The following is a 27,328-nucleotide window of genomic DNA, read 5'->3' on the forward strand; positions in this document are numbered from 1 at the left end:
CTAAACGTCTCTAGGGGCTTCCGATACCATACCACGGCTGGAACAGGTCGCACTGCAAACTTGCATAATAAAGACAACACTAGGGCACTGGGGTACAAGTCCGGACGTTAGCGCGGTCAATATTACTCGTCATTGCACCAACCTTTGATGACTTTCACGGCAGCACTTACTCCACACGTCAATGCACCGCGCGGTAAACAGCCATCGCAGCCATGTCAACAAACCACCGTGGCGTTGGCGATGACAACGATGGTCACCGTGGCAACCGTGGAGACGCCAGCGACCTAGAAACTATGGCTAGGGACGTTTCAAAATTTTGCGACGCCATTTTTACCTAATTTTGCAACAAAAAGTACCCAGAAATGTACCTAAACAAACGCCATTTTGGAATGACGTCATTAAAAGTCACGTGACACGAGGATCGTCTTCCTCCATTTAGCCTTACGCATCGGTCCGTGGATGATGGCAATGACGATGTGAAGTGTAGCCTCAGGGATTCGCATCTACAACTCGAATCTCAGGATCAAAGGCTGCAACTTGTAACTGCCACCACCCGTTTCAAAGGATATGCTCCTATCTTCCATCCATCCATCCATTATAAGGGAGAAAGGAGGAAAGTGCACTGAGGTATGCATGCAGGTATGGCCCAAGAAAATCTCGGGCAAGTGCACAGAAAACGTCACGAGCGGCGCAAACTTCAAAGCGCGTACGCGGCGGACTCCGCAGCCTAAGGTGCGTTTTCGTGACATCCGACTAGGCGTGCAACTGTTGTCGTTTCCCGAGGGTGTTTGTGCGAATGAATCTGTGTTTCCAAAATGTTGCAGGATGGCAGAATAGCTGGCCGCATATCAATCTTTCTGGCTGACCTTATTGCCTTCGTTTCATTAAATTTATCATCAGTGTATCTTATCCCTGAAATGTTTGACGGCCTCACGCTTCAAAACGAGTCAGGTTACGAGAGGCCACTTGTCCCTGTTTCACCTCATTTTAGTGCATTCAATCGGCGTTCAAACCAAGAGCAAGTGCTGCATGCTCGCAGAAAGCTTTAACTCTGATGACGCGAACGACGTGCCAATATTTTTCATTGGAGGATGATAACTTGAGCCAAGCGCGCAGCAAACCCGAAAATGGGTATGCGTTTCGGTCTTCTTTTGCCGAAGTGTAATTAGTGCATAAAGTCAGCTTTGATTTTAATCAATCGAAACGCGTTAATGAGCACTTATGGCGTACATATTTTAAATTATATGAATTTTAATATACATTATAGCAAAGAATATTCACTACAGCTTAAATCTTTCTTCATGGCCATATTGTCATCTTTGCCTCAGTTGAAGTGTGGCTGTCGCGGAAAAATGTCAAACTTTCAAACTTATGCTCAGCAGCAGAACGCAACTGCAGCAGACCTGCTGTGCATCTAAAGAGGCATATATTAGCACAGCTGAGGTGGTTTTTCTAAGAATATGAATAGATGATGATGAAAAAAATTGTTCGTACAGTGCATAAAGTGGACTCCCATCAGTTCAAACTAAAGCATTTGATCCTGTCAACATCACTTTTACCAAATTAAAAAGGCTCTCGTTGTTTTAACCCCACATAGTTTGCACCAATATTTTCTCTTTTGTGCACAGACATCAAGAGTTGACTGCAAATTAAAATGCTGTTTGTGTTGCTGTGCTGCAGGAACTCAAGAAGCTTTATATTTAGTGTGTACATATATATGCAAAGGCACTGAACAGCCCTCTTAGAACCGGACAGTATTGCTACTATTGAGTTCCTTGTTGGAATGGTTAGCCTCGGAGAGCAAAAGAAATATAGAATCTTTTTCGCCAGGACGCAACATAACACCATAGAAAAAAAAGAGCATATATGCCTTTCTTGAAAGCCAAACCCATGTCCTGAATGTTTGGCTGCGCTTGATGGAATCGGTACATATGTACATATAAAAATAGAAGGGGAGGCAACTGCTGCTTCAGCCCACTTTGTAGAGTACTACACATCACATGGAGGCTGTGAATTTGGCTTCCACCATCAGCACGTTGTCTGTCACATTATCTTGAATATAAAATGATTGCTTGACAGCTTTCCTTCTCTCAATGCAACAGCAACATTAAGCAATAAAAATAATACCTTGCTATGGTTTCCTTGGTTTGACTGACTTGGCTTCATTCATATATAACATTGAGCCTCTTATACCTGTATTCTGCTGTGTTAATTTTCTCTCTAGATGTTTCATTTTTTTTTCAGTTGGCTAATTTTTTACATGAAATAATGTATACCCGCAGACGTTCTTGTCAGCTGATAAAATCTACAGAACTCTTAGAAGTGTGGCCGGTGAATTGTGTTTAGTGAATGAAACCAGCGAAAATAGACACAAAACAGGAGAAGATGCAGGCACAACAGGGCTGGTTTTACAACTACTGTAAGCGCTTAACACCTTCCTGTCTACCCGTCGTGTGCTGCGTCAATTTTCACTGGTTTCACCTGTCAGAAAACCTTCAGGTGGTTTTTTTTCTTCTTTTGTATATCTTAAGAAAAGCTTTGTTTGTTTAAATGTTTCGCTTAAGCCAGTTGTCATTCAGAAGAACATTTTAGCTAATTTAGCACCCTAATGCATGCAAAGCTTCCAGATGCTATGTTCGCTTCCCATTCGATATCAGCGCTCATTGACAGATCTGTCTTTTAAACACCCCCCCACCCCCCAATGCTAAGGTTCAGGTCTGTGCTGGAGGTTGGCCATAAAAAAGAAAGTTAGATTCAGCGCTGTTTAGGCAGCCAGTTTAGAGGCTGCTTTGAGAGGTATTGTGACTCGAGGCATTTAGCTGAGTGCAAAATTCCTTACACAAGTGCAAGCCAACAGTGTGGCACATTGACGATGATGTCGATTGCTGAGGTATAGATTTAAGGTTTAAATGCGACCTATGGCAAAGTCATTATGTTGTGGTTGAAATGCAAAGACGTCCATGTCATGTGTATTGTAAATGGACATGAAGAGCCCAATCCGGAGCCCTCCACTGCTGTGTTTTTTATAGCCCATGTGAGGCTCCGAGATATTAAATTTTATGTACCATGCCATGAGAAAATCATAACAGTAGCTTTTCGTGGAGTTTTAAGAGGTACTGAGGGAATTTTTTTTTTTCTGGGTCGAAACCGGTTGCCTGGCTCTTTGTCCATATGTGCTGATGCTTGTCTGACAGCCAAAGATGCATTTATTACTTACAAAGTCGAATTAAGATATGAGGCATATTTTTGTCTTTTGCTCTTGGTCATTATACTGTAATAATCTGCTGTATAGGTTATCATCAGTTTCTCCACATTTGTCTTTATATGTACTTTCGTGGGGGCCTTCGAATATTTTATTCCATCTGGTGGACAGTGAACAGTGCATGCCTTCTCTAGAAAGCAGTGAATGAGTGGCGTGCACTCCTTGTGCATTCTAACAAAGGTGTACAGCAGTTGACAGTGCTGATTTGGTATTTCCTTATCTGCACTGCATTCATATGACCTGGCAACTACTGACCCCTCAACACCACGGGTTTGAGCAGCAGTATTAACACAATAGATTTAGGGTCCCCGCGTTGCAGAAAATCCGGAGTCAGCTTTGTTGGCTGCGAGGGGGAAATCCGTGAAAAGATCCCCACAGAAGCAGCCTAGGTGAGTCACCTCGGTCACATGACATTGTGACATCATCACAACCTGCCTACTGGATTGTTTGTAAACTGCCCACTGCGACAGGTGGCAGTTAAATTAATCATTGGCTGCAAGCGGTTGCTCGGGAAATGCAACCTGCACCACTGCGGCAGAGGTGCTGTGAGGACTCCCGGCGATCTGTGAATTGAAAGAAGATGACCACATCTCCGGTTATGAACCCACTAATGCTATGATGTCATACCCTTAAGGCAGAGCTCAAGTGTCCGCTCCAGTTTTTTTTTTCATCTACTTGTACACATCACCACTGCATTACTAAGGATTCAGTGTATGCTTTGTGTTCAGAAATTTCATCTGCTGTAAGGTCATCTCAGAAACGCTGTGCGCATCATACACACTTGATGCTGCCAAGGCAGGCAGTTGTGGCTTTGATCAGCACGAGCTGACGTGTCATGCCCTTAATGATGTGTTTCAATTAATGTGCTAGCATTACTGGCCGTGGTGAGTGATTTCAGCAATGTGTGTGTGGCTCTTCTCCATTGCATAAACAGAAAAAATCACAGAAAATGGTGAGATGAGTCGGATTCGAACCCAGGAATTTCTCGTGAGAAGCGAGTGTGAAACCTCATAGCCATGACAAGTGCCGTGTTACTTGGTGGTTAGAGGTGAGCATCGTGTACATGGCAAGGAGCAGCAGTGGTGGTGGAATTTTCCATGACGTCATCCTAGGTGGCATGAACGAAGAAAAGGTGGATGACGTATACGAACACTGCCGTCATTGACGCCATGGAAAGCTACCATGTGCTTGCCTAAAACAACCTCTGGGTGTTGACAACTCACATTGGCCTCGTGCCAAACATGATAGTAAAATAAAAAAATTCAAAATTATAAAATAAAAGAAGGTGCTTGCAATGGCCAATAAGAGTGGTTTGAAAAATAGGCAAGCGGTTGTTAGTGTGGTCACCTGCTTCCTAGCGCATTCAAACTTTGCTCTGGCAGAGCATGACCTGTCAGTCAGGCACTGAGGGCAGCTCCATTCTATTTTTGTTCCTTGTAAAACGCCTTCTTCCTGTGTTGATGTTTTTCTGGCACCAAAAGGTGCATTGATTGCTGGAAAAAATGCGCGAAAAATTTACCCCTCCACCCAATTAAAACTTGTGAAGCCTGCGTGAAAAGTACTCTTCTACCGCTGTTTTGAAGTACATGGCAGTGTAGCTTATGGTTCCAAATCTGCACCCAAAAATTTGTGCCAGTGCATCTTAGTTTACTTCGGTAACGAGCCAGTGATGCTGACATCTCCTTTCCTAGCTTACAAAAGCTTCATTTCCTGCGCAAGTAGTGCTCTCCTCATTACAGTGCGGTTATTTGTTGATGGAGGCTAACTTTAATTTGTTCACAATGCCCCTTTGAGGGGGTGGTAGAAAGAACAGTGTTGATAACACTTCATGCCTCTAAGCGTGGGTTACGTTCAAATGATGACTCAGGTAAAGAAGGGGCCTGATGTTTGCTATTGTGCAAAAAGCACTGTTGTCAAAACATGCATCTGAAAGCTGTCCCATACACTCATGCTAGACATTAACCAAGCTAATAGTTCTAATAGTCATAGCTAGAATCTCCTTCGTTCAGTTAACAAACCTACATCACGTCCATGTGAAACCCTTGGAACGATTACGGTCAGCTGCTCCTGTCATTCCGCTCATTTTTTTTCTTTTTCAGGCATTGGAGCTCACATGAAGATGCCAAGGATAAAAAGTGGCAGTGTTCTAGAACAACTCCGGTACATCTTCAGTGGCCAGTTATAGGTTGGAAGCCAGAGTTGATAAAGGAGTGTGTCTGGTCATCTTAGCATCCGGTGTGTGGTCAGAGTAACACAGTTCAGCTGTCATCCTTTTATGCCAAGGGTAATAATACAGCTATGTATTGGACTGCGACAGGTAGCTGGGCTTCGTACTCTTATTTCTGTTGGGCCATATGTACAAGCGTGCTTAGAACAGTAGGTTGCCTTTACAGCCGTAGAATACATGATGGAGATTTCTCTTCTTGAAATTTTACAATGCAGGAGATTCCTTGGAATGGGCCCGCATTTGTGGTCCTTTTTGATCTTGTTTGTTTTGTAGCCACAAACATTTTAATAAATGTGTTATGTCATGTTGGTTTAGTGGCACATAAGCATCTAAGGCTTATTTTCATAAATGCCTGCCTTGGTGGCTCATTGTAATTGCCATAATCATTTTTGCATTCTGCAACTATATATTTCATCATAGAGCTTTCCTGATATTTTCTGACACGTTTAATCTCTTCATGTGTCATCCTTGTGTTTGTTACTCATCTCATGTAGCATTCATAAGCGTGACTCATGAGAGCAAGTGGTTTGCAGTAGCTTGTCCACTACATTTGCGAGTGGGAGGAGACACTTTATTTCCTTCCTTTTTTTTTCTAATTATGCAGCTCATTGTTAATATGGAGAGTTACCAAGGTTTGCCATCTCTTCTGTGCTTCTTGTGTTTGGTTACGAAATATTTGTTTTGCAAATTTAGGGTATTTTCAAGTGAGTGTAGTCTTTGCAGAGAACATAGCTTTCCGAGTCTTTCAACAAATTCTAGATTGATCCTCTATTTTTGTATGTTTGATTTAGTGTCAGAATAATTGATACGGCTATGGGGTTATCTCCTTACTTTTTTGCTGTGGCATTATGCATTTGTACTGAACAATCTCGTCTTACTGGTAAATTGTTAAATTGTTTTTTGGGGAAAGGAAATGGCGCAGTATCTGTCTGGCATATCTTGGTGGACACCTGAACCGTGTTGTAAGGGAAGGGAGGAAGGTGTTAGTGAAAGAAGAAAGAGAGACAGGGGTGCCAGAGTAATTTCTACCACCTGGGGATCTTTAACGTGCATTGACATTGCACAAGGCGCCTTTCGCATTTTGCGTAAGCACGCTAAAGATCCACAGGTGGTCGAAATTATTCCGGATCTCTTTCTCTCTTTCTTCTTTCGCTCCCACCTTCCTCCCTTTCCTTACGGCGCGGTTAAGGTGTCCACAGAGATATGCCAGACAAATACTGCGCCATTTACTTTCCCCAAAAACCAATTGACCCATTTACCAGTAAGATGAGATTGCTCAGTACAAATGCATTATTCCACAGCAAAAAAGTGAGGAGATAACCCCATAGTCTTATAAAGTGTTCTGACACTAGTTCAAACATACGAAAATAGAGGATCAATCCAGTACTTGTTGAAGGCCTCACGAATCTATGCTCTCTGCAAAGACAACATTCACATGAAAATTGACTAAATTTGCAAAACAAATATTGCATAACCAAACACAAGGAGCATAGAAGAAATGGCAAACCTTGGTAACTCTGCAGATTTACAATGAGCTGCATAACTAGAAACAAAAAGAAGGAAATAAAGTGTCTCTCTTCTCTATTTGCGCCATGAAATATGAAAAAAAAAACGCACAAGAGCGGGATGCAATGAAGTCATTTGAAGAAGTGATTTATTTTCTGTTTGTCTGTTTTTCAGGTTGAAAGCGGATCTCATATTTCAGGCAGAGTTCAAGTCTCCTCTCCGGCAGTTTTTGAATAATTTCCAGCCAAGCTATTGTTACTCAACTATACCATATTTGTTGAATAGTTTAACGGAATGCAATGTCTATGTTGTCTGTGCCTATCCTGGTTGCCTTGCTTTCCTTGATGCCTTCAGTACAGCGAATGATTACTTCAATGTCTGTTGTTGTGATCACTTCTCTGACTAATTACGATGAAGCTGTAGTTTTACTGGAACTCTCTTAATGGGCATAACAGGAGTTATTTCGATTTCATCGTACAATTTGTCCTCTGACTAGCTTCTCAGTGACATTGAGTTTGCAGCTTTATTGCGCAAGCTTCCACCAAATACTTCCACCAAATTCTCACACTTACTCATGTGCTGTGTATTGCTTTGCTGGGGAAAAGCCACTCAATGTACTCGTACTGCGACTCGCCTCGAATGGCCCACTTTATTGAGCCAGCTTGAAGCAAAGCTGTTTGGAAACTGCTGCGACACTTTCCAGGTAGCACTTCTGCAGTAAATGTCATTGTTTTCAGAACTCAGTTACGTTAATATTTGAACACGGAGACAGTTCCTTTGCTTGGAATCATTGATTTCTTCTCAAAGCAATGAGAGCGGGAGTTAAGAGTTGTCATTACACCTGGGTGATAATAACAGCAAGATGACGTAACCATTTTTGATTACCTGCATCGTAGATGACGTTGGATTTCGGAAGCCAGTTATCTCTCATTCTTTGATATTTTGTAACCCTTCACAGTATACAGAGCAGAGTAAAATGAAAGGCTGTTTTTCATATGCGAGCAGTGTGCAGTCTTAATCATGTTTAATGATAGGCACTATGAAAGATGCCTTTCTTTGTGATACATATATTCATATTAATTTGCTGTGGGAAGGTGGTTGATATGCATTCTTTTTCAGTGGTTTTCTGGCTTTCTTGCGCCATGCATAACATTATTATTCTTGCCTGCATTTCAAGCGCCTTTCCTGAATCAAAGCAAATCTAAATTCTTCAGTGAATACTCTAGGTGTCCCTTCCTTTTTTTTTTGCATCTGTATTCTCTAATTGTACCAAGTGCCTAGGCTTCTCACAGGCTCTTGTGTGTGTTGCAAAAGCCTAAAGAAAAACTATTTCAACAAAAAATATTGAGGAGCTCTCCCTAGAGTTGATGCATTTTTTTCTTATCATTCTGTTTGTTTTTCAAGTGAAACGCCCCTTCTGACATTTCTGATGACGTGCAAGTCAGTTGTGCGACAGTTACCAACACATTGTTGCCTGCCTTCTGGCCATGCTGCAACATATTGTATCAAAGGCTGTGCGAGCATTCACTGTAACATACCCTGCATGTCTGCAGGCTGTTGCCACAAAATTGTGCTTGTTTTCTTTTCAACAAGTGCATACATACTTTTACTTTTTTGTTCACAGAAGTTCCTCTGCAGGCATATCTTGGTTCTTGTGTCCTTGCAACATTCGAACTGCACCTTAAAGTATTCCTGAGCTTCGCTGAAGTGCAGCTTCACACATTGTCATGGAGGTGTTTGTATATGCCAAAGACAGATTGTGTAACGAGATGACCAGTGAGGTCAGGTTAACAGGTAATATAAGGCAAATAAGCATTGTGGAATGCATTTAGAGCAAGTTTGACTGCGTAATTGCATCGGCTCATGGCCCAGCACTCCACCATTGATACACTGCTGTTGGTATACCCGTTTCATCCTTGTGGGGGCACTTGTCGAACAGTGTCATCATGATCGCTCTGGATTTTATTTAGGTAATGTGAGTTGTGGTGCTTATGATTGAGTCAAGACTGTGTGGCTGTGTGCCAAGCTGTGGGGAAAGCACCAGTGCAGTTTCACTTTCTTTTATCCTCCGTAGTGCCTGTACAAATAAGGGAGTAATTACTCATTGGCATCCACCCAAGCGCAGCCATACGGCTACAAAGGAAAGCTATACAGCTTTCTCAGAAACTTCGCAGTTAAAGAAAAATTCGTCCTGGTCCGGGGTTCGAACCCGGGACCACCGCTACACCGGAGCAGTCGCTCTACCAACTGAGCTAACCGGGACGGCAAGCTTATGGTAGGGCGAGAGCGAATTGATCAATAACTCGAAGTGGGAACAGTGTTGGTCATATGTTTAGGGGAATCCCCCAAGGTGGAGTGAATTTGTAATAAGGGAGTAATTACTCATTGGCATCCACCCAAGCGCAGCCATATGGCTACAAAGGAAAGCTATACAGCTTTCTCAGAAACTTCGCAGTTAAAGAAAAATTCGTCCTGGTCCGGGGTTCGAACCCGGGACCACCGCTACACCGGAGCAGTCGCTCTACCAACTGAGCTAACCGGGACGGCAAGCTTATGGTAGCTTATGGCAAGCTTGCCGTCCCGGTTAGCTCAGTTGGTAGAGCGACTGCTCCGGTGTAGCGGTGGTCCCGGGTTCGAACCCCGGACCAGGACGAATTTTTCTTTAACTGCGAAGTTTTTCTGAGAAAGCTGTATAGCTTTCCTTTGTAGCCGTATGGCTGCGCTTGGGTGGATGCCAATGAGTAATTACTCCCTTATTACAAATTTACTCCACCTTGGGGGATTCCCCTAAACATATGACCAACACTGTTCCCACTTCGAGTTATTGATCAATTCGCTCTCGCCCTACCATAAGCTTGCCGTCCCGGTTAGCTCAGTTGGTAGAGCGACTGCTCCGGTGTAGCGGTGGTCCCGGGTTCGAACCCCGGACCAGGACGAATTTTTCTTTAACTGCGAAGTTTCTGAGAAAGCTGTATAGCTTTCCTTTGTAGCCGTATGGCTGCGCTTGGGTGGATGCCAATGAGTAATTACTCCCTTATTACAAATTTACTCCACCTTGGGGGATTCCCCTAAACATATGACCAACACTGTTCCCACTTCGAGTTATTGATCAATTCGCTCTCGCCCTACCATAAGCTTGCCGTCCCGGTTAGCTCAGTTGGTAGAGCGACTGCTCCGGTGTAGCGGTGGTCCCGGGTTCGAACCCCGGACCAGGACGAATTTTTCTTTAACTGCGAAGTTTCTGAGAAAGCTGTATAGCTTTTCTTTGTAGCCGTATGGCTGCGCTTGGGTGGATGCCAATGAGTAATTACTCCCTTATTACAAATTTACTCCACCTTGGGGGATTCCCCTAAACATATGACCAACACTGTTCCCACTTCGAGTTATTGATCAATTCGCTCTCGCCCTACCATAAGCTTGCCGTCCCGGTTAGCTCAGTTGGTAGAGCGACTGCTCCGGTGTAGCGGTGGTCCCGGGTTCGAACCCCGGACCAGGACGAATTTTTCTTTAACTGCGAAGTTTCTGAGAAAGCTGTATAGCTTTCCTTTGTAGCCGTATGGCTGCGCTTGGGTGGATGCCAATGAGTAATTACTCCCTTATTACAAATTTACTCCACCTTGGGGGATTCCCCTAAACATATGACCGACCAGTGCCTGTACAAGAGATTAATTTTGTTAATGATGGTTTGTACTTTTATTATTCAATACCTGAAAATGTTGTTTAAGCAGCTGTTTCTTGAGTGCTCTGATAACCTAGTTTCACTGAGCTGGTTTCGAGTGCTATATTTATTTGAATGCACGAGATGAATTTTTGATGCTCAGGCGAGACATGGTTGGCCTGGCGGGAGCAGTTCGTAGTTGGCTTAAGTGCAGACTAGGTTAGGTAACACCTGGTAGTCATGGCCCTGGAACTAGTGAATGTGGTGTTATATAATAATTAACATTGTTTCAAACAGCGACAGCATTCATTATTTCATGATTCTAACACAGATTGGAGGCCACAACGGAGATTCTATAAATGCATCTAAAAGCTTGTGTTATGCATGATCGTAGTTTGAAGTTGTCATTGTATGATGCTTCTGCACGTGCTTGCTGTTTTTCGTAATGTACGGAATGCGCAAGGAAAAAAGTCCCAAGCGCATTTTGTTATATTATGCAACAATGATTATTCACAATTGTGTTTAGAAACATGATAAACACAACTTCTTATTTTTGAAATGGCGATGCCAGATTACGACATCATTTATTTTGATGATAATTTTATGACGACTTAGCTGGTTTCATCAAAGTTCTACTTTTCCAAGCCAGGAAGTATGCCCTCTTAGGTGTAAATCTACTAAGAAAGGTAACATGCCTGAGACGATGTCTTGTGGAAATGATGCTGGCAGCATTTGGTTTGGTACCTGGTGGAGTTTACACAGCATACACACCACTGTGCTCGGTGCCTCCCAAGCGCTTATCAAGCTTGCACAACATGGATGCTCACATATTCTTCCCAGGTGGCGAAATAACCAGGTTTCTGGGTTTTAAATCTGTTGCAAAAGGCGGGAGAAGGTGTGTTTATTTTAACGAGTATTGCATTGGTTTTAGATTGCTGACAGTGAAATAGTGATGTTCAGTTCCTGCTCTTCTTATGTCTGTTTTTTTTTTTTTTTTGCTGTGCTTGGGGTCTTATACTGTAGATAATAGTTGGTATCATTGTGTCTTATCTCTCTAAAGGCCCTTGTCAATCTCTGTGTGGCTTGCACTGTTTAGTATCTTCGTGTATGACTTTGCGTTATTTTAGGTATTTGTTTGGAAGATGAAACTCTGCCACTGAAACTCCTGCTGTTATATATTATTGTGTATGAAACCTTATGTAACTATATTAATATGGTAATACCCTTGTTACTGATGTGGTTGGCATCTATGCATGTTTTCAATTGCTATGACCGTTAAAACTATTCCATATTTACAATGACTCACATTTCTGCTTTGTTATAGTTCTCACTTTAATTTATGCCTCACACCTTTTTTGTTTGTTGTTGTTCATGTGCGGTGTTGACATGGCTGGAAAAGCTGCGTCACAGAGTGCATGAACGACAGCAGCAGCTGAGAGTTCAGTTGTGTTCTGCGGATTCTTGTTTGTTGTGGTGTGATTCAGGGGAAGTGCTGCCCTGCAACCCTGCACTGTGAGCAGGTCAATGCCTGTGAGCTAGCAAGTGATAAACGTGTGCTTCTCTCTTTGTAACAAGTCATGACATACACAGATAAAGTCATGCAATGGGATGTAATGCTTGTAGTTTATGCTCTGCTCAGCTCAGCTACAAAAGCAACAGTGTTTTTTGAGTCATGTGCTCGTGATTAGCTGTCCTCATGATATGAAATATGGGTCTAGTCTAAAAGAGAACAGCTTTTATTTTAGGTCTGCATGGTCGAAGCATGGCTCGGTTCTTAGGTCATGACAAGCTCTGATCAGCCTGAGTTTGAGCAACCTCACCATTTGTCAACTAACCTAGAGACGTAGGCCAGCTGTAATCAATGCACTGAGGCATACCCTTCATATCTAAGGAGATCCATGCATTGTTTCTTTGCGCAGGTTTGGCCACAGCTAAGAGTAGCTGCACCTCGTCTCCGCAACAAAATATGGAACGATGCGGAACGTGCTTTCTGTGCCCTGAGTGCGGCTATGCTACAGCGTATGTCACTAACTTCAAGAGACACCAGAGAAGCCACACTGGAGAGCGTCCTTTCCTATGCAGCCATTGCAGCAAGGCGTTCACTGCTTCAGACAACCTTGTGAGGCACATCCGTATCCATACGGGCGAGAAGCCATACCAGTGTATTATTTGTGGCAAGAGCTTCACACAGAAGACCATCCTGGAGAACCATGTTCGCATCCACACAGGCGAGAAGCCGTACCACTGCGATCACTGTGGCAAGCGCTTCACACAGAGCGGATCCCTGAGGGAACACCTCCGCGTCCACACAGGCGAGAAGCCATTCCGGTGCCATCTATGCCCCGAGGTCTTTGCGCGCAAAAGGAGCCTACGTCACCATGTGCGATCTCACAAGAGGGCAAATGTGTAGCATTTTTTTTTTTTTTTTAGCAAGTAAGTTTTCGTGGAGGCTGTGTCTGAAGTCCTGTTGGTGCACAGAGTATTCATCCAAAGGCATTTGCTATTGAATTACGTTACAGGGTGTTGTGTGAGAATTTACTGGAGAAGTTATTGTGAGCCATTGTGCGATGTAAGAGTCTGCCAATTTCGTCCTGATGTTTTGATTGAAATGATCCAGAAGAATATATAATCATTAGTCATGCTGACACTATCTGATACGAGTTGCAATATTTCTAGGAAAGTATGAGCGGTAACAAAATCTTAACGTAACTGACTCCAAAGTAATTTGCTATTCTGCACCTGAAATGAGAACAACACTATTAGATGTGTTTGCAGCATATTAATGTTTTATTTTGGTTTCAAATATCTCAAGAAGCATCTTTTTTGTCTCTTGTTTGCTTTTAAGAGAAAGAATAGGTAACAAACCATTTCTGAAAAATTGGGCAGACTGTGCACAGTATGTTCTTGGAATGCTTGCTTCATTTAAAATGGTTCCATTTCTAAAATCAGATGGGAGAAAGATTCATCTTTGTTTTCTGTAGCATACAACAATTTTTGCAGGAAATGTGGCTCTGGCACATTTCTTTTGGCTGTTTTAAAAATTGGATAGGTGATCCTTTTCTTGAAATGACACATTGTATATATATGTAGGTGTTTTGGTGGAAATTCATGATGGTCGCTGCCTTGTCATCATTAATTGTACACTGCACTCTATACATCGCATCTCATGGGAATGAGGGAATGCTTCAATGTTTCCTATCATCTGCTGCTTGTACTTTGCTGGTGAAAATGAAGCTGCAGCACTTGCTGACAGATTTTTCTTTATGCGTCTTTGAAGAGTTTTTGCTTAGCCATTTAGCATTTTATTTCTTCCTTGGTGATAATTGATGAGCAGTTTTGTGTTATTTGCATCTGTGAGCCTTTGTTTCATGCAAAATCCCACATTTACAGCACCTGAGTGGTTGTGCAGCTTTTTTGCGGAAATTTCAGAATAAGTCTTACAGTCGCAGCTTTTACTGATGGCGTGTTCTCTTGGTTGTTGGCTTTCCTACATTGCACGCAGTAATGTTGTGCAACCATAGAGATTAGATACCATAAAGAGTGTTGTAAGTAATGTTTGTGTTAATTTACTGTGGAAAAATAAAGTATGGTTGGAAACGTAAGTTTAGCACTGCCACCTTTCTTTGTGATGTGGAGCACACTGCTGTGGATATTGCAGAGGCTGAAAAACAGGATTCGCACAGTGGAAGAAGAACCCGAAATGATCTGGAAGAATAGAGTTGGGACGGTGACTGCTCATCTGGGACCGACGCCTTAGAAATATGTGTCTATTAAAGTTGGCTGCTGACCTCTCCAACACGCACAGTGCTGAAGTGGCCTTTTCATTCAATCGACGACTCCTACTGCGTCCAACTAGAAGCCATTGTGTCAGTGAATGGCAGGAGTGACCACACAAAGGACCCAATACTTCCTGCTGGGCTGTGTGACAAATGCACTGAAATTTTGCAAAACTTGCTGAGCAAAATGCGACGGAAACATATTCAAGGCGCGGCACTCCTGACTAAGTTGTCACTTTTCAGACTCCATCCTCACCAATCACTTTCGCTTCCCCTGCAGTTATACCATATTATTGTATATGAAACCTTATGTAAGAGTAACGATACAGAAATACCCTTGTCGGTGACATGGTTGGCATCGATGCGTTTTCAGTTGCTATGACTGCTAAAACTATTCCATATCTGCAAGGCCTCACATTTCTACTTTGTTATAGTTCTCACTTTAATTTATGCCTCACACCTTTTCTGTTTGTTGTTTTTGATGTGCGGTGTTGACATGGCTCGAATAGCTGCGTTACAGAGTGCATGAATGACAGCAGCAGCTGAAATTTCACTCGTGCTTTGCAGATTTTTCTTTGTTGTGCTAAAAAAGGGAAGGGGAAATGGTGCTAAAAATTGTGTGCCTGTGATGAAACCTGGTGCTATGCATCAGTCAGTGTCTGTGAACAAGGAAGTACTAAATGTATGCTTCTCTTTTTGCACCAAGTCGTGCTTTACACTGATAAAGTCCTGCGAGGGTATGTAATGTTCGTAATTTATGCTCTGCTCTGCTCAGCTACAGAAGCAACAGTGTTTTTCGAGTCATGTGCTCTGATTTGGTGTCCTCGTGATATGAAATATGGGCCTAGTTTAAAAGAGAATAGCTTTTAATTTAGGTCTGCATCACCAGGCTTGGTTCTTCGACCATGACAAGGCCTGACCAGCTTGAGTTTGAGCATCCTCGCCATTCAATAACTATCCTTGAGACATACACTAGCTGTTATCAATGCATTGAGGCATACCCTTTATGTCTAAAGAAATCCATGCATTGTTTCTTTGCGCAGGTTTGGCCACAGCTAAGAATGGCTGCACCTCGTCTCCGCAACAAAATTCGCCAGGATGCGAAAAGCGCTTTTCGTGCCACGAGTGTGGCTATGCTACAGTGCATAACCATGTTCTCAAGAGACACCAGAGAAGCCACACTGGAGAGCGTCCTTTCCTATGCAGCCATTGCAGCAAGGCATTCACTACTTCAGACAACCTTGTGAGGCACATCCGTATCCATACGGGCGAGAAGCCATACCAGTGTATTATTTGTGGCAAGAGCTTCACACAGAAGACCATCCTGGAGAACCATGTTCGCGTCCACACAGGCTATAAGCCGTACCACTGCGATCACTGTGGCAAGCGCTTCACACAGAGCGGACACCTGAGGGAACACCTCCGCGTCCATACAGGCGAGAAGCCGTACCAATGCCATCTATGTCCCCTGGCCTTTGCGCAGAAGGGGAGCCTGCGTTACCATCTGCGATCTCACAAGAAGGCAACTCTGTAGTAGATTTTTTTTTTTGCACAAGTAGATTTGCACAGTTGGTTTGTACGCGGAGTGACGAGTACTTTTGACATGCATATAAAGGATATATCCATCTCTTGTACCATGATTTTTCACTTTTTTTCTGTTATAAGCGTCCTCCAATGATTGCATACTGAACAAAATCTCTCTATAATATCCTTGCATATTATAGTACATGTTTATATCATTCCGTATACTGTCTTAATGTTGTGATTATATTTGCATAGTTTATCCCCACTTGTTTTAATTTTGTGACTTACCTTCTTGTTATGCACAAATTGCATTGCACTTCTGTCGACTGCAGAGGGTCAGAGGCCTCGTCAGGCACCATAGCCTTTAGCCTCTGCCCCTGCAGCAGATGCTGTAACTGCTCTGCTCAAATAAATATTTTCATTTAATTTCTTTCAATTTCATTTCATATGTGTTGATTTTTATGTTGCCTGCCTGAAGTATTTTTCGTTTGCTAGTTTTCATGTCTTATGCTACTGACATGTCCTCCAATGGTCAGTCCATTTTTATTGCTCTTCCAGTCGAGAGTTTTCATTTTTATTTCTTCAATTCATCATATAGGCATCACCCTCCCTGGACTGTGTTCAATCACCTTGTATGCAACCATTTTTTTTATTACAAGTTGGTGTGTCTGGGGTTATTGTAATGGTGCGCTTTAATGATAGCGCCAAGCATTGCTTGGGACACAAATTAAGGTTGGTGGCCGGTCATATCGAGGCTAGTTTGACCTCCATTGGAGAACTCCGCAGCCATTTGCACCACGAGAGATATTCGAGGATCAGGGTAGTGCGGGGAATGTATGGCGGCGTGGCAATGCCATTGATTTCATAACGCTAGTTCTGGTTTTATGTAGAGGTACTGGAATGGGTTACAAATTGGTGATAACTAATAATTTAGGATCTGTACTAATTTGAGGAGGTTGAGTGCATGAGTGGTTCATTATGAATACATTCTTCTCAGTAAGTATCTATAGCTTCTGCTGAAAGCAGTATGTGCAGTCTGTCAAAAGTATACAGCCCAAGGAGTCTGCTTCTGAGCCCTGCAGTGTGGCTCCTCTTTCATAGTCGGGGACCCTAATCACAAAAAGGCTGGAGGAACTTGCGTCCTCAACCATCCCAAGCTTAGGACTACCATATGCGCTTAAGAGCCCCGCTACACGTCTTGAAAGCAAACCCCTTGGGCTGTATATTTTTGACAAAGACTGTACATAAAGTCTCAGTTGTTATTTCCCATGCATGCCAGGAAGAGAACAAAAATGTAGCAGATTTCAAAGGCCTTGGTCATGGACAATGTTGGCTTTGGGACGCTAGTGGTTTCTTCTTCTATGATTAATGTCCACTTAAAATCTGCACAACAACCGCAGTGAAGTTAAAATCAAGGTTGTTCTAAACAAACGGTTCCCGGTCTTATTCACATATTGAACTGCAAGGCATGGATCTCTTTCTGCGTTCCCTGTCGTTGCATTGTTAACAATGAGAAAAATTCCATGGAAAAGCAACCTCTTCCTTTAATTCAACATACTTGCTTTTTTCTAGTTTCATGCTTGTGTTTTCTGCATATTTTGAGCAGAGGATGGCAAGAGCCGTAACTTTTATTTTTCCTCCCTCACCCTCAGTTTTGATTCCATGGCCCTCCCTCACCTTTACTTCATCATCGTCATTATCATCATCATCAGCCTGACTACGCCCACTGCAGGGCAAAGGCCTCTCCCATGTCTCTCCAATTAACCCTGTCCTTTGTCAGTTGCCGCCACTGTATCCCCGCAAACTTCTTAATCTCATCCGCCCACCTAAGTTTCTGGTGCCCGCTGCTACGCTTGCCTTCTCTTGGAATCCACTCCGTTACCGTTAGGGACCAGCGGTTACCTTGCCTTCGCATTACATGCCCTGCCCAAGCCCACTTCTTCCTCTTGATTTCGACTAGGATGTCATTAACCCGCGTTTATTCTCTCACCCACTCCACCCGCTTCTGATCTCTAAACATTACACCTATCATTTTTCTTTCCATAGCTCGCTGTATTGTCCTTAACTTAAGCTGAACCCTCTTTGTTAGCCTCCACGTTTCTGCCCCATAGGTGAGTACCGGTAAGACACACCCGTTGTATAATTTTCTCTTGAGAGATATTGGTAAACAGCCATTCATGATCTGAGAGAACCTGCCATACGCGCTCCACCCCATCCTTATTCTTCTAGTTATTTCCCTCTCTTGATCCGGATCAGCTGTCACTACTGAACCTAGCAACGTTTAACGCAAGAACCTTATCCAGTTGGGCTAGTTCCGGAGTCTCTTTAAGTTCTGGTGGTATTACTGAGTAATAAACATATAAGGGAAGCCCTCAAAGCACTGTTGGATGAGAGGATAGATGCATATACTTATACTGGTATGATGCTTATACTCGTATGGTATGTATCCACCGCGGTGGCTCAGTGGTTAGGGCACTCGGCTGCTGACCCAAAAGACGCAGGTTCGATCCCGGCTACTGCAGTTGAATTTCGATATAGGCAGAATTCTAGAGGCCCGTGTACGAGGGAGTACCCAGAAGAAACCGGACTTATTTTTGTTTGAACTTATTTGTTCACATTTTAAGCACAAACCTTCATTCTCCTTCAAAGTATTCCCCACTTGCAATGATACGCTTGTCGAATCTTTCATTACATTTTTCAAAACATTGTTTAAATTCATCTTTTGTGATGCTTGACAGTGCCTCCGTCGTTTTTTTCTTCACCTCAGCAACATCAGCGAAACGCTTTCCATTCACCTATTTTTTCATTCTAGGAAACAAAGAAAGTAGCACGGGGCAAGGTCGTGAGAGTATGAGGGTTGAGGAATAGGGGTCATGCCATTTTTGGTCCAAAATTGTCGTAGAGACAGGGCTGTGTGAGCAGGGGCATTGCCATGATGGAAAAACCAGTCACCCGACCGCCACAAATCTGGCCGCTTCCACCGCACACTGTTGCCCAATATTTTCAAAACATCCAAGTAGATAGCCTGGCTAACTGTCTGACCCTGCGGAACAAATTCTCAATGAACGACTCCTCTCACGTCGAAAAAACAAATCAGCATTGTTTTCAGGTTTGGTTTCAGCTTACAAGCTCTCTTGAGGCGAGGTGAATTTGAAGTTTTCCATTGGCATGATTGTTGCTTTCATTCAGGATTCGATTCAGAAACACTTGAGTATTCCCCATAGCATCGTCCTTGTACGTCTTTCTTAATATTTCAAGAATTTCCATTCAACTTTTTCCAAGCAAAAATCAGAATTTCACCTGCGCGCGCTGTTCACGAAAATCAGCCATTGCAAAAACGACATTCACACAAAACAGTCGTCACTCTAAAACTCTGCCTAAACTAGTCTGACCTCCTTCAACGACGGCACTCGGCTTACTGACTCTGGAATGTTCGTTCTATGCGCTCCTAGTGGCAAAACGCGGTGCCACAGAAGATTTTCCGACCAAAAAATTTAGTCCGGTTTCTTTTGGGTACCCCCTCATACTGTGCGATGTCAATGCATGCTAAAGAACCCCAGGTGGTTGTAATTTCCGGAGCCCTCCACTACGGCGTCTCTCATAGCCCGAGTCGCTTTGGGACGTTAAACCCCTATAAACCATACACCGTAAATCAGCTTACACTGGAATGTGTGCGTGCATGTATTGTTTGAGCTAATAGATGCAACAAAATCATGACAGTCACGAGCTGAGCCCCAAAATGTCACACTGCCTTTACATACTGCAGGCATATACATGTGCCCTATACTTGCAAGATTTCATTGTTTATATGCACTGATAAAATGAGTCAGCGCGTTGGTGTGTCTGTGTGCAAAAACTAATATATGTCAAGTATATTTACAAAAACAATGCAGCAGCATTTATCATGACAATTAAAATAAGTTCTAAGCAGAGAGGCTCAGAGCAAGGAAAGTTTGTAGGCTGCTAAATCACCATTCCCTGATGACATTGCGATAGCATTGGGCCTTATACCTGAATTTCACTGCTTCTAATCTCGCGTAGTTTGTGCGGCTACATGGCAGCCTGTATTACTCTGCTAATCAATCACATCTGTGAATGAAAAGTTTTGATAAGGGGGCGGAGCTTACGGCAGTCTCATGTTGTATCCGACTAGAGTAAGTTTTTCTTTTGGTTTAGGGTATTCTGTTGTTGTGTGCTGTCTTACATTTGCGCACTTATAAAGAAAAAAGTGACAATGAAATGGGCTCTAGAAAATAAGAGACTGCATGGTGCGAGCTTTGACAGTTCATTTTCTGGTATTCGGTGCTTGCGCTTTTCCGATGAGACATGAGGCTTCTTTTTCCTTTTACCAATGCATTCAAGAGTTCCAGGAAACATTGCTCCGATAGTTTTTTTCGCTTGGTGAGGTTTTAGGCTGAAAAGTACAAATATACATCTTCCTTGAGTTGAGATGATCCATGATCTATATATTTTGAACAAAGTGCACAGGAGATGCACCATTACACTTGGATAAAACTCGAGAATGAAGCAGCTTTGTCAAAGGACCTCTTCCAGCCAATGGCGTTGGTCGATTCTCATGACCCTGCTAGCGTGTCAATGAGGAGAGTGGCAGACGAAAGGGGATAGTTCCCTTCCTCCATAGTCGGGGATAGTCCCTTCCAGGATTGTCAGGGCGCTTCCTGCCTTGTTACGCTAGCAAGGTCATGAGAATCGGTTGACTCCACTGGCTGGAAGGGGGCCCTTTGACGGGGAAAACCGCTTCATTCTTGGGGTCATAAGAATTGGGCAATGCCATCGGCCGGAATGGGTCCCTTGACTGGGAAAAGCTGCTTCGTTCTTGAGGTCATGAGAATCAGCTGATGCCATTGGCTGGAAGTGGGTCCTTTGATGGGGAAAAGCCGCTTCGTTCTAGGGGTCATGAGAATCGGCCGATGCCATTGGCTGGAAGGGGTCCTTTGATGGGGAAAAGCCGCTTCATTCTAGGGGTCATGAGAATCGGCCGATGCCATTGGCTGGAAGGGTTCCTTTAATGGGGAAAAGCCGCTTCATTCTAGCGGTCATGAGAATCGGCCGATGTCATTGGCTGGAAGGGGTCCTTTGATGAGGAAAAGCCGCTTCGTTCTAGGGGTCATGAGAATTGGCAAATGCCATTGGCTGGAAGGGGTCCTTTGATGGGTAAAATCTACTTCCTTCAAACCAAGCGGCTCTTCTCCATCAAAGGACCAACCCCTTCCAGCCCTGCTAGCATGACAACGCAGGGTTGTATCCTACTCATGGTGGGTGAACAGTGCAAAAAGACACCGTTTATAAAAACAAGGTAAGGCGCGAGAGCATGCAAGCGTATTACATCCACAGTCTTGGAGAAAAATGCATCAGCAGTCCTTCCGTGACATTAAATGGCAAGGAAATTGGATCTCGTGCCTCGCACATGTCATAGGTCACCCAATGGACCCATAGACAAGGAAATTAAGTACCTGGGAAAGCATGTTCCTCACCTTTATTCACACTTCTTGATGGAAGAAAATAAAAAATTGTAGCAATAGGGAAATAAAAGAAATGGTCCGTATTCATACTCCTCTGCTTAGCAATTGCAGTTGCCATATGTACTAAAGTTTTTGCGTCCCCTTGTTTGTTGCTGTCTCAACATGACCTCAGCATTCTTAATGTGCAGTACATATGAGCATGTAACACACTACATGGTGCTAAACAATTTCATTGCAGAACTACCTGATGAAAACCACCTTACAAATAATGTTCGGCAAGTTGGTTTGACATTTTTTACAATACGAAAAGGGGAAAATAGTAAAGCAGACAGATGGCCATAAGACACAGATATAGGTTGCTTAACATGTGCTGTTGGGTTAGTTGTACTTACATACTTTTACGAAAAGGCACACCAGGCAAAAGAGACGACGTGAGAGACACATTCCTGCATGCATTTTTTGTGTGGTCTGTTTTATCTTTACTTATTGTTCCTTTTCGTAAAAACTCCCAAAAATCAGTCATTTAAAACAGGCAGCAGAGAGTAAGTGTGCACTGAGTGGCCTCTGCTTACCAACAAACTGATACTCTGGCAGATATCTTAGACGCATGACGATGACACTCATGCAGCAGATGAGGAAGCGAAAGTGGTTAGTGGGGATGGTCTCTGAAAAGACAACTCAGGAGTGCCACGCCTTGAATATGTTTCCATCGAGTTTTGCAGTGCAAGTATTGCAAAATATCAATGCATTTGCCACACAGCGTGGCAGAAAGTATTTGGGCCTTTGTGTGAACCCTACTGAAATTCACTGACACAATGGCTTCCAGTTGGACGCAGTAGGAGTCGTCCATTGAATGAAAAGGCCACTTCTGCACTGTGCACGTTGGAGAGGTCAGCGGCCAACTTTAATAGACACACATTTTCAAGTCGTTGCTCCCAGCTGAGCAGTCACTGTCCCAGCTACATCACTCAAGATCAATTCGGGTTGTTCTTCCACTGTGCGAGTCTCATTCTTCTGCCTGTCCAATATCCACAACAGTGTACTCCACATGAGAAAGAAAGGTGACTGTGATACAATGGGGATCCTGACTGTACATTACTTTTCCAAAATAAATTAACTCAAATGTAACTTCAAACACTCTTGATGCTATGAAATCTTTATGATTGCACAACATTACTGTGTGCATTGTGAGAAAAGCCAACAACCAAGAGAACACGTCATCGCTAAAACTGCGCCTGTAAGATTAATTCGGAAATTTCTGCACAAAAGCTGCACAACCACTTAGCTGCTGTAAATGTAACAAAGATGAACCTTCCTCCCATCTGATTTTAGAAAGGGAACCATTTTGAACCAGGCAAGCATTCCAAGAACATACTGTGCACAGTGTGCCAAACTTCTCAGAAATAGTTTGTTAACTATTCTTTCTCTTACAAGCAAACAAGAGGCAAAAAAACATGCTGCTTCAGAAATTTGCAACCGAAACAAAACATTAATATTCTGCGAACACATCTAATAGTGTTGCTCTCATTTCAGGTCCAGAATAGCAGGATAGTTTACAGCCAGTCACCTTAAAATTTTGCTACCGCTCATATTACAAATATTACAACTTGCATCGGATAGTGTCAACATGATTTATTGTCAAAATATCATTGTGGATAATTTCAGTCAAGACATCACAATGAGATTAACAGATTCTAACAATGCAATGGCTGACAATAAATGGTCGCAGAACACTCCGTAACATAATTCAATAGCAAATGCCTTTAGATGAATAAACTGCGCACCAAGAGAACTTCAGACACAGCCTGTGCGAAAATCTACTTGTGCAAAAAAAAAAAAAATCTACTACAGAGTTGCCTTCTTGTGAGATCGCAGATGGTAACGCAGGCCCGCCTTCTGCGCGAAGACCTCGGGGCACAGATGGCACCGGAATGGCTTCTCGCCTGTATGGACGCGGAGGTGTTTTCTCAGGTGGCCCTTTTGTGTGAAGCATTTGCCACAGTGATCACAGTGGTACGGCTTCTCGCCTGTGTGGATGCGAACATGCTGTGCCAGGTTGCCCCTCTCTGTGAAGCTCTTGCCACAGTGATTACACTGGTGTGGCTTCTCGCCCATATGAATACGGATGTGCCGCACAAGGTGGTCTGAAGTAGTGAACGCCTTGCTGCAATGGCTGCATTGGAAAGGACGCTCTCCAGTGTGGGTTCGCTGGTGTCTCTTGAAAACATGGTTATGCACTGTAGCATAGCCACACTGGGGGCACGAAAAGCGCTTTTCGTATCCTTGCGAATTTTCTTGCGGAGACGAGGTGCAGCCACTCTTACCTGTGACCAAACCTGCGCAAAGAAACAATGCATGCATTTCTTTAGATATAAAGGGTATGCCTCAATGCATTGATAACAGCTGGCCTATGTCGCTAGGTTAGTTAATGAATGGTGAGGTTGCTCAAACTCAGGCTGACCATATCTTGTCATGATCGAAGAACCAATCCTTGCTTAAGACCATGCAAGCCTAAACTAAAAGCTGTTCTCTTTTAGACTAGACCCATACATCATATCATGAGGACAGCTAATCACGAGCACATGACTCAAAAAACACTGTTGCTTTTGTAGCTGAGCTGAGCGGAGCATAAACTACAAGCATTACATCCCATTGCATGACTTTATCTGTGTATGTCATGACTTGTTACAAAGAGAGGAGCACACGTTTATCACTTGCTAGCTCACAGGCATTGACCTGCTCACAGTGCAGGGTTGCAGGGCAGCACTTCGCCTGAATCGCACCACAACAAACAAGAATCCGCGGAACACAACTGAACTTTCAGCTGCTGCTGTCGTTCATCTTGTGCATTCATCTTGTGCATCCAGATAAGTAGAGCACGCGGAATCAGGACATTGAATCTAGATTATCAGAGCACTCAAGAAACAACTGCTTAAGCAACTTTTGCAGGTATATCATAAAAAAGCACAAACTATCGTTAACAATATTAACCTCTTGTACAGGTGCAACGCAGGATAAAAAAAAGCGAAACTGCACTGGTGCTTTGCCCAACAGCCTGGCAGACAGCCACACAGTCTTGACTCAATCATGGGCACCACAACTCACATCACCTAAATAAAATCCAGAGGGATCATGATGACACTGCAGGACAAGTGCCCTGACAAGGATGAAACGCGTACACCAACAGCAGTGTATCAATGGTGGAGTGCTGGGCTATGAGACGATGCAATGATGCAGTCAAACTTGCTCTAATGCATTCCACAATTCTGAGTCCCCTGATGTGTTACCTGTTAACCTGAACTCACTGGTCGTCGCGTTGGAATATACAAACATCTCAATGACGATGTGTGAAGTTGCAATTCAGCGAGGCTCAGGGATACCTTAAGGTGCAGTTCAAGTGTTGCAAGAACAGAAGAACCAAGATATGCCTGCAGAGGGACTTCTGTGAACTAAAAAGTAAAAGTATGTATGCGCCTGTTGAACAGAAAGCAAGCACAATTTTGTGGCAACAGCCCGCAGACATGCAGGGAATGTTACAGTGAATGCTCGCACAGCCTTTGATACAATATGTTGCAGCACGGCCAGAAGGCAGGCAACAATGTGTTGGCAACTGTTGCAGAATTGACTGGCATGTCATCAGAAATGTCAGAAGGGGCGTTTCACCTGAAAAACAAACAGAATGATAAGAAAAAATGCATCAACTCTACGCAGAGCTCCTCAACATCTTTTTTCGAAATGGTGTTTGTTTAGGCTTTCGCAACACACACACAAGACTGTGTGAGAAGTCTAGGCTGCTTGGTACAATTAGAGAATACAGCTGCAAAAAAAAAAATGAATTTAGATTCGCTTTGATTCAGGAAAGGCACTAATAACACAGCCAAGAATAACAAATGTTATGCATGGTGCAAGAAAGTCAGAAAACCACTGAAAAAGAATGCATATCAACCACCTTCCCACAGCAAATTAATATAAATATATGTATCACAAACAGAGGCAGCTTTCATGGTGCCCATCATTAAACACGATTAAGACTGTGCACTGCTCGCATATGGAAAACAGCCTTTCACTTTGCTCCATATACTATGAAGAGTTACAAAAGAATCGAAGAATGAGAAATCACTGGATTCCCAAATTCAACTTAACCTTTGATGCAGGTAATAAAAAATGGTTACGTCATCTTGCTGCTATTATCACCCAGTTGTAATAACAAGTCTTAACTCCTGCTCTCATTCCTTTGAGCACAAATCAGTGGTTCCATCAAAAGGAACTGTCTTCGTGTTCAAATATTAACGTAACTGAGTTCTGAAAACAATAACATTTACTGCAGAAGTGCTACCTGGGAAGTGTCGCAGCAGTTTCCAAACAGCTTTGTTTCAAGCTGGCTCAATAAAGTGGGCCATTCGAGGCAAGTCACAGTACGAGTACACTGAGTGGCTTCTGCCCAGCAAAGCAATACACAGCTCATGAGTAAGTATGAGAATGGTGCTCTGAAGAGCTGACTGCAACCTCATCTATAAACACAGCAATAAAACAGCTACTCCAAACTGTCTTTTAAATTAGAACCAACTGCAGATGCACAAAATTACAGCATGGAAGTGAGAGAGCACAGAACCAAATGAGCTGGTCACCACAAAGTGCTCAGGCTGCAAGTATTTGGTGGAAGCTTGCGCAATAAAGCTGCAAACTCGACGTCAGTGAGAAGCTAGTCAGAGGACAAATTGTGTGATGAAATGAAAATAACTCCCATTATGGTCATTAAGAGAGATTCAGTAAAACTACAGCTTCATTGTAATTAAAGAGAAAGGCGAACACAACAACAGACATTGAAGTAATCGTTCGCTGTTCTGAAGGCATCAAGGAAAGCAAGGCAACCAGGATAGGCACAGCCAAGATAAGCATTGCATTCCGTTAAACTATTCAACAAATACGGTATAGGTGAGTAACAATAGCTTGGCTGGAAATTATTCAAAAACTGCCGGAGAGGAGACTTGAACTCTGCCGGAAATATGAGATCGGCTTTCAACCTGTAAAACATACAAACAAAAAATAAATCACCTCTTCCCATGACTTCATTGCATCCGCTCTTGTGCATTTTTTTTTTATATTTCATGGCGCAAATAGAGAAGAGAGACACTTTATTTCCTTCTCTTTGTTCCTATTGATGCAGCTCTTTGTAAATCTGCAGAGTTACCAAGGTTTGCCATTTCTTCTGTGCTCCTTGTGTTTGGTTATGCAATATTTGGTTTGCAAATTTAGGCAATTTTCATGTGAATGTTGTCTTTGCAGAGAGCATAGATTCGTGAGGCCTTCAACAAGTACTGGATTGATGCTCTATTATCGTAAGTTTCGACTAGTGTCAGAACAGTTGATACGGCTATGGGGTTATCTCCTCACTTTTTTGCTGTGGCATAATGCATCTATATGTATGAGCAGCGCGAACACCACACAAGAAAAAGGAGGAGAAGAAGGATGCCCTCTGCGCGTGATTGTGTCGGAGAAGTTAACCTGGCATAAAGAAGTCGCCAAGTTTCTCCAAAGCAACCTCAAGTGACTTCCAGTCAATGACCACTTTCTTGCAAAAAACACCGAAGAAGTTGTCAGATTCTTGCACGAAAACAGAGCAAAGTTGTTCAATGGCTTCTCCATTGACATAAAGGACCTGTTTTATTCCATTCCTCAGGATGCCCTCATACAATGTGTTCGTGACGCCATCGATAGACACTGTGTGGTGGCCTTCCAAAATGAGTGTGGCATTTCTGCGGATGGCTTCATTGAATTATTATGCGCTTACCTAAAATCAACAGTGGCAGAGTGGAACGGTTCGAGATTCATACAAAAGCAAGGCATATGTATAGGGTCATGCATCGCCCCCATTTTGAGCGACCTTTTCCT

General features: G+C 43.1%; 1 long non-coding RNA gene and 1 pseudogene across 1 annotated transcript; both read left to right on the forward strand.

Annotated features, from left to right (window-relative positions):
* Window positions 1–589: 589 nt before the first annotated feature.
* Window positions 590–7,255, forward strand: LOC149336825 (uncharacterized). Its single transcript, XR_016284583.1, has 3 exons — window positions 590–732; window positions 5,362–5,447; window positions 7,170–7,255. It is a non-coding gene; the product is annotated as an uncharacterized LOC149336825 (long non-coding RNA).
* Window positions 7,256–12,549: 5,294 nt separating this feature from the next.
* LOC149336826 (uncharacterized) overlaps window positions 12,550–27,328 on the forward strand; it is a 62,363-nt pseudogene continuing 47,584 nt past the window's right edge.

Source organism: Amblyomma mixtum, chromosome 7, assembly GCF_055824585.1.
Source record: "Amblyomma mixtum isolate Tamu chromosome 7, ASM5582458v1, whole genome shotgun sequence".
Classification (NCBI taxonomy): domain Eukaryota; kingdom Metazoa; phylum Arthropoda; class Arachnida; order Ixodida; family Ixodidae; genus Amblyomma; species Amblyomma mixtum.